The sequence below is a fragment of the Equus quagga genome, chromosome 19 (assembly GCF_021613505.1).
Source record: "Equus quagga isolate Etosha38 chromosome 19, UCLA_HA_Equagga_1.0, whole genome shotgun sequence".
Taxonomy (NCBI): domain Eukaryota; kingdom Metazoa; phylum Chordata; class Mammalia; order Perissodactyla; family Equidae; genus Equus; species Equus quagga.
In genome coordinates, this window is record NC_060285.1 from 23,170,750 (window position 1) to 23,180,323 (window position 9,574).

At 39.6% G+C, this 9,574-nt stretch overlaps 1 non-coding gene across 1 annotated transcript; it reads right to left on the bottom strand.

The window, feature by feature from the left end:
* Positions 1 to 6,270: 6,270 nt before the first annotated feature.
* On the bottom strand, positions 6,271 to 6,403 carry LOC124230655 (small nucleolar RNA SNORA18). Its single transcript, XR_006886259.1, has one exon. It is a non-coding gene; the product is annotated as a small nucleolar RNA SNORA18 (small nucleolar RNA).
* Positions 6,404 to 9,574: the final 3,171 nt, after the last annotated feature.

The following is a 9,574-nucleotide window of genomic DNA, read 5'->3' on the forward strand; positions in this document are numbered from 1 at the left end:
GGTTCGCTGGTTTGGATCCCGGGTGCAGACGTGGCACCGTGTGGCAAGCCATGCTGTGGTAGGCGTCCCACACATAAAGCAGAAGATGGGCATGGATGTTAGCTCAGGGCCAGTCTTCCTCAGAAAAAAGAGGAGGATTGGCAGTAGTTAGCGCAGGGCTAATCTCCCTCGGTGGGGGAAAAAAAAGGCTCACATTGAGAAGGATGAGGGGCAGTGGTATCAGCGGCCCCTGGGACTAGGGACTTCAGTGCTACTAGGTATTTTATTCTCACTCTATGAACCCAACTTCTCTCTGTGTTGTCAACTTCTTTGTCTTAGAAAAGCTTTCTTTTCACAGCATGAAATCTGGCCACTGGCAGCTCCTGAGTCCCACATCTCCTGGCCTCATCACCAGAGAATAAATCTCTTTGTCCAGCTTCAGTTACAAAAATGCTAAGGAATAACACTGATTGGCTTGGCTGTAGGTATGAATCCATCCCTTGGCCATTTAACTGTGTCTAGAGAGGTGGAATAGTGTAAAAACATATTCCACACTAAAGCTTCATGATGGTTAATGACAAACCAAAATGATTGATACCAAATGCTTTAGGTTCATATTCCCTGTACTAGTTATCTATTCCTGCATAACAAGTTATCTCCAAACTTAGTGGCTTAAAACAACAACAGATATTTATGATCTCATATAGTCTCTGGTTTGAAGTTTAGGACTGGCTTAGCTGGGTGGTTCTTGCTTATGGTCTCTCCTGAGGTGACAGTGAAGATGCCAGCTGGGTCTGGAGTCATCTGAAGGCTTGACTGGGGCTGGAGGATTCCCTTCCAAGATGGCTCACTCACATCGTGCTCAGTTCCTCTACATTTGGGTGCCACTGCAGGCAGCTTGAGGGTCCTCATGATATGGTGACTGACTGGCTTCTCCCAGGATAAGCAATCCAAGAAAGTGCAATGGGAAAGCCACAATGTCTTTGAAGCCAAGCCTCAAAAGTCACACTCTATCATTTCTGCAATATCATTTTCATTATTTAGATTAGCTCTATTAAAAGTGGGAGAGGATTACAGAAGAGTGTGAATCCCAGGAGGTGAGAATCACTGGAGGCCATCTTGCAGGCTGTTTTGCAGGCTGCGTACCACATTCCCCAAAATACATGCTATAGAATTAGGATGTTAGAAGTTGTTGTATGAAGAAGAGACTTTGCAGTCAAGTCAGTTTGAGAAAGAATATGTTAAACCAAACTAAACAAGTTTTTTCCTGCAGTGTTTCCATATAGCTTTTAGCACATTGACATCTGCTTTGAATTCCTGAAAGGGGGATAGAGTAAATAACAGCACAGTTTCTTTCTCATTCTCCAACTTTCCTTCCAGTGGGTCCTTCTCCCTTCCCCCCATCCTTGCCTCCTTCCCTATTAGAGTGCTGCCTGTCACCTATTAAAAATCATTGTCAGAATGCTGCCTGTCTCCTGTTAAAAGTGTATGTTTCTGGCAAAGCAGTACATTTTCATTTGGAGTTGCTCATCTTTGACCCTCCAAAGCCTTCCTGTTCATTTGGACAATGCACATCATGAAAACCTAGGAGTGGTTAAAAAGTAAGGGAACACGTTTTCTTGTGGCATGAGTAGTTAGTCTCTGAGGAAGTTCTGCGGGAGTGGTTTATGAGCTCTCTGTATTGGCAATGGTGTTGGGTGATGAGTCATATAGTGACAAATACTGTTTGAAGGCCAGCAACCATTCATACATAAAGGTTTGGGTCGCTTCTTTAAGATATATTTGTTGGTAGAAACACAAGGTACAGGTTAGTAACATCTTGTACTTTGAGTTTTTGCTGACAAATACTGAACTTTTCAGTTTTGGGACCTTGCACGCCTCCTCTTGTCTAAGTGGTTTTTTTGTTGCTGTTGTTTCTTTTGTTTCAGTTATTTGTCATGGCAACAACCCAATTTATTTAGAGTGTTTTATTACATTTCTGTAAGCTGGTTACACCACCGTGAATTATTTAACTCAGTCTAAACACTGAGGTGGTATGTATGTGACAGCTCCTACACCATATGTGTTTTTGGAAATGTTCTTATAGAGATGCTTCCAAAGACAGCATCTGCTCTCATGCATCTTTTATAATATTTTGCATCAAGACCATATAATAATTGATCTTCACCATCTGATAATTTTTCATTTAAGACAGTTTTTCCTCTTATGTTTTTGATAAATAACTTTTAATATTTTAGAGAAAAATAGCATCTGAATTAAAAATAAGAATGACAATAAAAATGTCTTCCCCCGAGATATTTAATTTCTGTTATCCAGTGTGTACTTTTTAGAAAGAGCTGAAGTCTGTGCATTTAGAAGAATAAGGTTTTCTGGATATTTTCTCAAATGGAAAAACCCAAGTTTATTCAACCTGTGTTTCACATGGAAGTCTAGGTCACATAAACGCTGCTGAGAATAAAATTCTCCTATCCATCCTTCTTCTCTGGACTGAAAATATGGGCCTACTCTAGGTTCCTGTTTACATGCTCTCAGGCATCCTGCCTTCCTGCACAAAATGGAGTTCCACAATGTCCAGTGTTAACTAATGACCTCTTTTAAATTGCAAATCCACCTTAAGATCCTTTGGTTGTCTCTGTGGAGGGAAGACTTAATAAATCCCCAAAGACAACCCTGCAGAGACCTGTACATGCACAGCTACTGATTTCAGAAAACAGTGCATCATGCAATAAGCTAGTGTTCATCTACCTTCTTGAAATAGCACTTGAAACAATCTATTATTAATAACATTTCCCGAGTTCTCAAAACCAGAAAATTGGCTCTATATAGGGGACCAACTTCTTGATTTGCCTAAACATACATTGGTTCAAATGCAATAAAGGAAGTGCAACCACTTTGACTATAAAATCTGCTGCTTTTCAAACTGGGAGAGGTGCCTAAGGGCCTCCAAATGCTGTGTACCCCGAGGTCTCCCTAGCGTGATGTGCAAACCACTAGCAGAGTGCAAGATGATTTTAGGTGATGTATGGATAAACTTTCAAGAAAATCCTAATGGTTATTTACTTGTAGTGGGTTGACTAGTGTCCTTCTCAAATTTCATGTCCACCCAGAAGCTCAGAATGTGACCTTGTTTGGAAATAGGGTTTTTGCAGATGTAATTAGTTAGGGATCTGGAGATAAAATAATCTTAGATTTAGGGTGGACCTTGAATCCAATAAGAGAAAGGAGAGGGAGATTTGGACACAGAGACAGGGAGAGAAAGGGCGTGTGAAAATGGAGGTAGAGATTGAAATGATGTGTGTACAAGTCAAAGGACATCAAGAAGCTAGGAGAGGGGCATGGAACAGTTTCTCTTCCAGAAGGAACCAACACTAGTGACACCTTTATTTTGAACTTCTGGCCTCCTGAACTGTGAGAAAATCAATTTCTCTTCTTTTAACCCACCCAGTTTATAGTATTTTGTTACAGAGGCCTAGGAAATGAATGCACTTAAAGATTGTTATACAAAATATACATGTATAAAACGTGTGATTTCACAGTTGTTGCTCTTTAGACTGGTGTTCTCTAATTTATTTAGGTAGCAAAAAGTGCACTGATTTAAAAAAAAATTGAGTAAATAATCCCACAGGAGGTAGGAGGATATTGCAAAACTGATGTGGGTGGCATGTGGGTGGAGGACCAGTTTGGGAACCACTGCTGTTTGCAACCCACAGTCTCCTTCCTCCTGGAGCAGCATTGTGGGAGATCTGGGTCAACTCTTCTCTCCACACCCAGTCAACTCCGTGACTGAGTAAAATACAAATAATGGTCTTGAGAAGCCCCATCTTCCTCAGCAGTAAAATGAGGACAGTGATAAATATCTTAGAGAACTTTTGTGGGGATTATAAATTACTTTTCCTTCAGCCTAGAAATACGAAGAGCTTAGTTATTGGAACCAGTTTTGCTGAGTGTTGGGGCTGGGAGCTCCTGGCAGCTGAGCTGATGTACAAAATAACATTTTGTAATCAGTGCCCTCACATATGAGCTGCAGGTGATAAATATATAGGGCTAAGCAATATGGGAAGTGAGTTGTGGTAAAGCAGTAGGAACTGGTGCAAATAGCTCTTGGTGAGTCACAGCTGAAGTCAACTTTCTATTATTTCTGGGTCTTATTATGCATTTTATGAGTTATGGTGGCCTTTATTTCTCCCTCTTTTCAACCCTATCTTCTTGGAGTTCATAAAAGTGAGGAAAAGAACTCTAGATGTAATCTGACATATCTTAGATGTAGGAAAGTATGTACTTAAGAAAGTTTAAAGAAATTTTGTAAATTTGATGTGGATCCCTGGAGATACTCTAGGATAGTTTCCTAGGCAGACTTGGCTGGTACCAGCAAGGTGTCCTGGAGTGGGAATGATACAGCTAACATCTATTGTGTACTGGCCTATGGGTAGGCACTGTGTTAAATGCTATCTCATTTAATCAGCCCCAAAATCTCTGAGGTAGGTATTGCTATTAAAATTATTTTACAGATGGGAAAACTGGGCTTGGAGAAGTTAAGTAACTTGTCCCAGTTCTTATAAATAGAGATTAAGTAACTTTTTCCAGATCATCAAGCAAGGAAGTCTGCACCTAGAGCTTGCACTCCTAACCTCTATATTATGCTGTGTAAAGCCTTAAAAAATGTAGAAATACAGGAAGGGGAAGAACACCCCTAAATGGTGCGAAAGAAAGAACTTGGTCTTTGGAGTCAGGAAAGTCTTATTACAACCTTGGTTCTGCCACTTAGAAATTATTTGACCTCAGGCAAGCTACTTGAACTCTGTGAACCTCAGATTTCCCATCTGTGAAATGATTGCAGTAATGTCTTAGTGTTCCTGTGAGGATTAAATAAAATGTATCCGTTACAGTGTGGGATGTGTGGGAAATAGTCTGCATTGTGCCAAGTATTTCTGCTGCAATAACTTACTTAATCCTTACAACAACCCTTTGAGGTAGGTATTCTTATTGCTCCTATTTTACAGGTGAAAAAATTAAGGTTTAAAGACATTAAGTAATTGTTATGTAGTCAGCACATGACAGAGCAAGAATTCAAACTTAGGAAGTCTGATTCCACAGCACAAGTGCTCATCTACTTTTACTGTCTTCCTTCCCCATGTGAAAAAGACTTCGGAGTTGGGGTTAAATACAAGCTTGAGGAGATTCTACAAGTATAGCAGCTGGTAAAAAAAAGCCAGTTCATATTTAGGGTACATTCGTACCAAAATAGGATCCAGCGCATATGCTATATTCTGTACTGTTGTTCCATCACACACTCAGCTGGGTGAGCAGTGCGGGATAGATTGCTGAGAGACCAAAGACTCAGAGACAGTGAACGAGACATATGGGTTTATTGGGGAGTTACTTACAGGGAGTGTCCAGTGGCGGCCAGCTGGACAGGCAATGTTCATCCGCTACTGCCCCCTTAAGCTTGCTGAAGTAGGCAGAGGAACAAAGGCTGCATTCTTGCCAAGGGGGACTGTCCCTGTATGACCTACATTCCAAGAGCCAGAACCACCACCCCCAGAAGACCTCCGTGTTTCCTCAGACCTCGAGGGTCTTTGTGCTAACTATCCCATGAGAAAGCAGCTGGGTTTCCCAAGCCCAGGACTGTTATCAAGGCACCTCAAGGACATATGGTTTTATAGGGGCATGCCAGCTAGTACCCCTACAGCTGTTCAGATTGCATCTGCAGTAGTGTGGTCAAGTTTGGATGATACTTTTTAACAGGTATGAACAAATTGGAAATGACTATCATAATGAGAGGGGTTGGAAGTGATAGCAAGAGAGGAACAGCTGAAAATGTTTGGGTTTGATGAAGGCCTGCAAGGGATCAGAGAGATAGATGTCTTTGGGAAGAGCTGACTGTCCGGCAGGTTGACAGTACCTTGTTATAATCACTAATGGGTCCCACCTCTGTTCTCAGACTTGCAGGTTCAAGATTTCAGTGTATCAGTTAATCCACATTCAGAGTTGATCATATACTTGGCTTCTTTTATCCCCACTTGAAAATGGACATACTGATGACAGACTTCAAACATTTCCCCACCTAGAATCTTTGGGATCTAATTTCTTCAAATAATTTATTTTAGGGCCACTTTTAGGGTCAGAGTAGATGTATCTGCCTGGTTCTCAATTTCAGACACCCTCTAAACATGAATGAGTTCAAATCATATTCACTCCTAAGCTATCATGCCCAAGAATAGTACAGAATGCGGGGTATGCCAATACCTAAGGTACAAAATTTAACCATTAGGTCTATCATACTTTTAGGAGCTCTGTCTTGTAGTTCGTTACTACACATCTAGTAGATAGTTCTCTGAGTAAAGCGAAAACCACAAGGTTACTCTGTGAGGCATTTCCAACAATGTGAGTCTACGGGAAAAGCTCCATGGGGATAGACCTCAACTATTGGGTTGTTTTTTGTTGATTGATAGGTTCTTTATATGCATATATATGTATATAAAATATTCCACTATATTAGATAATTCAGATAAAATGCGATATATATGTATGTATACATAGGAAAATAAAATGAGGTGTAAAATTTTGGTATATCAGTTGCAAATATTTACCGTCATATTTCATTTGCTTTTTGAATTTGTTTATATGTCTTCTACCATACACACAATATATATCTAAATTTTATGTTTTGTCAAAATAGCTTTCTCCCCTGCAAGATTATAAATATGTTTTCCCATTTTTTCTTTTATCTTTTAAAAAATTTACATTTTAAGTATAACTGGAATGTGTTTTTAAGTATGATGTGAGGAAGGCATTTAATTTTACTTTTTCCCAAATGGATAGCTCCTTGTCCAAACACCATTTACTAAATAGTCTGTCATTTCCTGACTGATTTTAAAGGCCTCATTTATCATATACTAAGATTATATGTATATATATATTTTTCTGGGCTTTTAATTTTGTTCTGGTAATCTATTTGCCTGTTTTTCACAATACCACATTATTTCAATTATTGTGACTTTATAGTACATTTTGGTAGAGTGAGAGTCCTTTTTCTTGTTCTTTTTCTAAAAATCTTGACTTTTTTGACACTTCTCATCGATGAACTTTAGAATTAACTCACCAATTCTATAAAACATCCTGTTGGAATTTTGATTAAAATTGCATCACATTTATTATTTAATTTGGGGAGCATTAATATCTGTGCAATATTGAACCTTTTTAACTACGAGTATCTTTTATGGCCTTCATTAAAATTATATGGTTCTCTTCAATAAATTTCATACTTTTAAGTTTTTCCTAGGTGATTCAAGGTTTCACTGGAATAGAACATAGCTTTCTCCTCTTATGTTTTCAAATTAGCTTTTGCTGATTATAGAAAAGCTGTAGATTTTTATATGTTAATCTTGTTTCTACCTTTCCAAAAATTTTAATTAGTCCATATGGATATTTTGTGGATTGCCTTGGATTTTCTAGGTATATGCCTGTCTTGCCAATATTCATATTTATTTCTTTTTTCTGATCTTCTTGTATTGACCAGTAACTCTAGGACAAAATTATTGACCACAAATATAGGCATTATTATATCTTGTTCCTGACTTTTATGGAGATGTGGCCTAATATTTTACTTTTCAGAATATTTGGAATTGGCAGAATGTTGATAATTATTGGAGCTGAGCGATAGGTACATAGAGCTCATTAATCTTTTCTATATGTTTATGTGTGTTTGAAAATTTCCATAATAAAGAGTTAAATAAAAAAATAGAGTTAAATAAAAAAAAAGAACAAGATGTTTTAGGTTTGTGGTGGAAATCCTTTTTCAAATTAAGGAAGTGTCTTTTTCCCCTAGCTTATTGTAAATTTTTTATTTGGGATGGGTATAGAATTAAATGTGTCTTCAAAAAAAATTTTTTTGAAAGAAAAACTGTAACAAGGTCCACCTGTCTCAAAAGACCAAAGAAAAAGGTATGAGAATCTTAATATAAAACATTGAGGGGCCGGCTCTGTGGCCGAGTGGTTAAGTTCGCGCGCTCTGCTGCGCCAGGGTTTGGATCCTGGGCGCGGACATGGCATCACTCGTCAGGCCACGCTGAGACGGTGTCCCACATCCCACAACTAGAAGGACCTGCAACTAAGATATACAGCTGTGTATAGGGGGGATTTGGGGAGATAAAGCAGAAAAAAAAAAAAGAAAGATTGGCAACAGTTGTTAGCCCAGGTGCCAATCTTAAAAAAAAAAAACAACATTGAAAACTTGTTCACCTAATATTTAGGTTGGTTTCTCTCTCTTTTCATTGACAGCTTTCAATAAGAGTAAAAGTACCTCTAGGGCCTAGAACATTGATGAAAACACAGAAGGGACTAAATAAATAATGTATCATTGTTAGAGACTTTTGGGGGGAGAGAGGTAAAGGTCATGGAAGCTATATCGCACCACCCAGATCTCTCCAGGACTGAAGGACTTATCCCCCCAGCTGCTGCGATTATAGTTGGCTGACACTTTCCAGCTGCCGACCCTTTCCAGAACTTGCCCGTGGCTGAAGAGAACCGCCTTGCTCAAGCTTCTACCCCCTTCCCAGGAGCAGTTGCATCCAACGACTGGCCTATGTGGGGCTGTAAAATCCCAGCACCCTTGCCCAACCCAGGACAGGTTGAGAGGGCTCTCCCAGCTTCAAGAGCTCCCTGCGGGGGGCAGAGGTCTTAGAGTTGCCAGATAAACTAAATACAGGATGCCCAGTTAAATTTGACTTATAGATAAACAACAAATAATTTTTTAGAACCAGCATGTCTTAAATGTTGCATGGGACATATTGCTGCTAAAATTCTTTTTGCTGTTTATCTGAAATTCAAATTTAAATGGGCATCCTGTATGATTATTTGCTAAATCTGGCAGTCCTATGAGGCCTTGCAGCCTAACTTCTTCTCCTGTAATCCTGCTTCTTTCCCTTACTCCACAGGTGTTGATTCTGGGAGCTCACCCTAACCAACTTCCTGCATGCTAACCTCAATCTCAGAGTCTGCTTTCTGGGTGACAAGCTTGCAGTAGAGTGAAATTCGAAATAAACACCTTTCTTTGCCCTGCCCAAATGTTAGAACCAATTGAGAGATTGGCACATGGGTCCAGTAGACAGAGATCTCATTAGATTGATTATTGAAGAGCTAAGCCTGGAGACCATGGCTTGTCTGAGAGCCTAACAGGTTTCCTAATATGTCATTCCTAATTGAATTTACTCAGTTTGCCCCACTAAGCCTACTTTATAGCTGTTTCTATTACCTGTTCATCATTGGGTAAGTCATTCTTCCTTTCCTGGGGAGGAGTGAATAAGGAGGTGGGCAAGAAACCAGGACTGTTACTTTTGTGATGGCCCCACTGCATGAAAAGATGAAGTCAGAGGAAAGGTCTCCCACTAAAAACTGCTTTGTATAGGATAAAAGCAGCCCTGTTCAAATGGCCTAAATGACCGCATATGTTGTTAGTGCTGTCCAGTCAATTCCAACTCCTAACGCCCCTGGGTACAGCAGAGAAGAACCCTACCTGGACTTTTTGCACCATCCTCTCACCTTCCGGCGCTATATCAGACAATACTTTGCTGCTATTTAAAGGGTTTTCATGGTC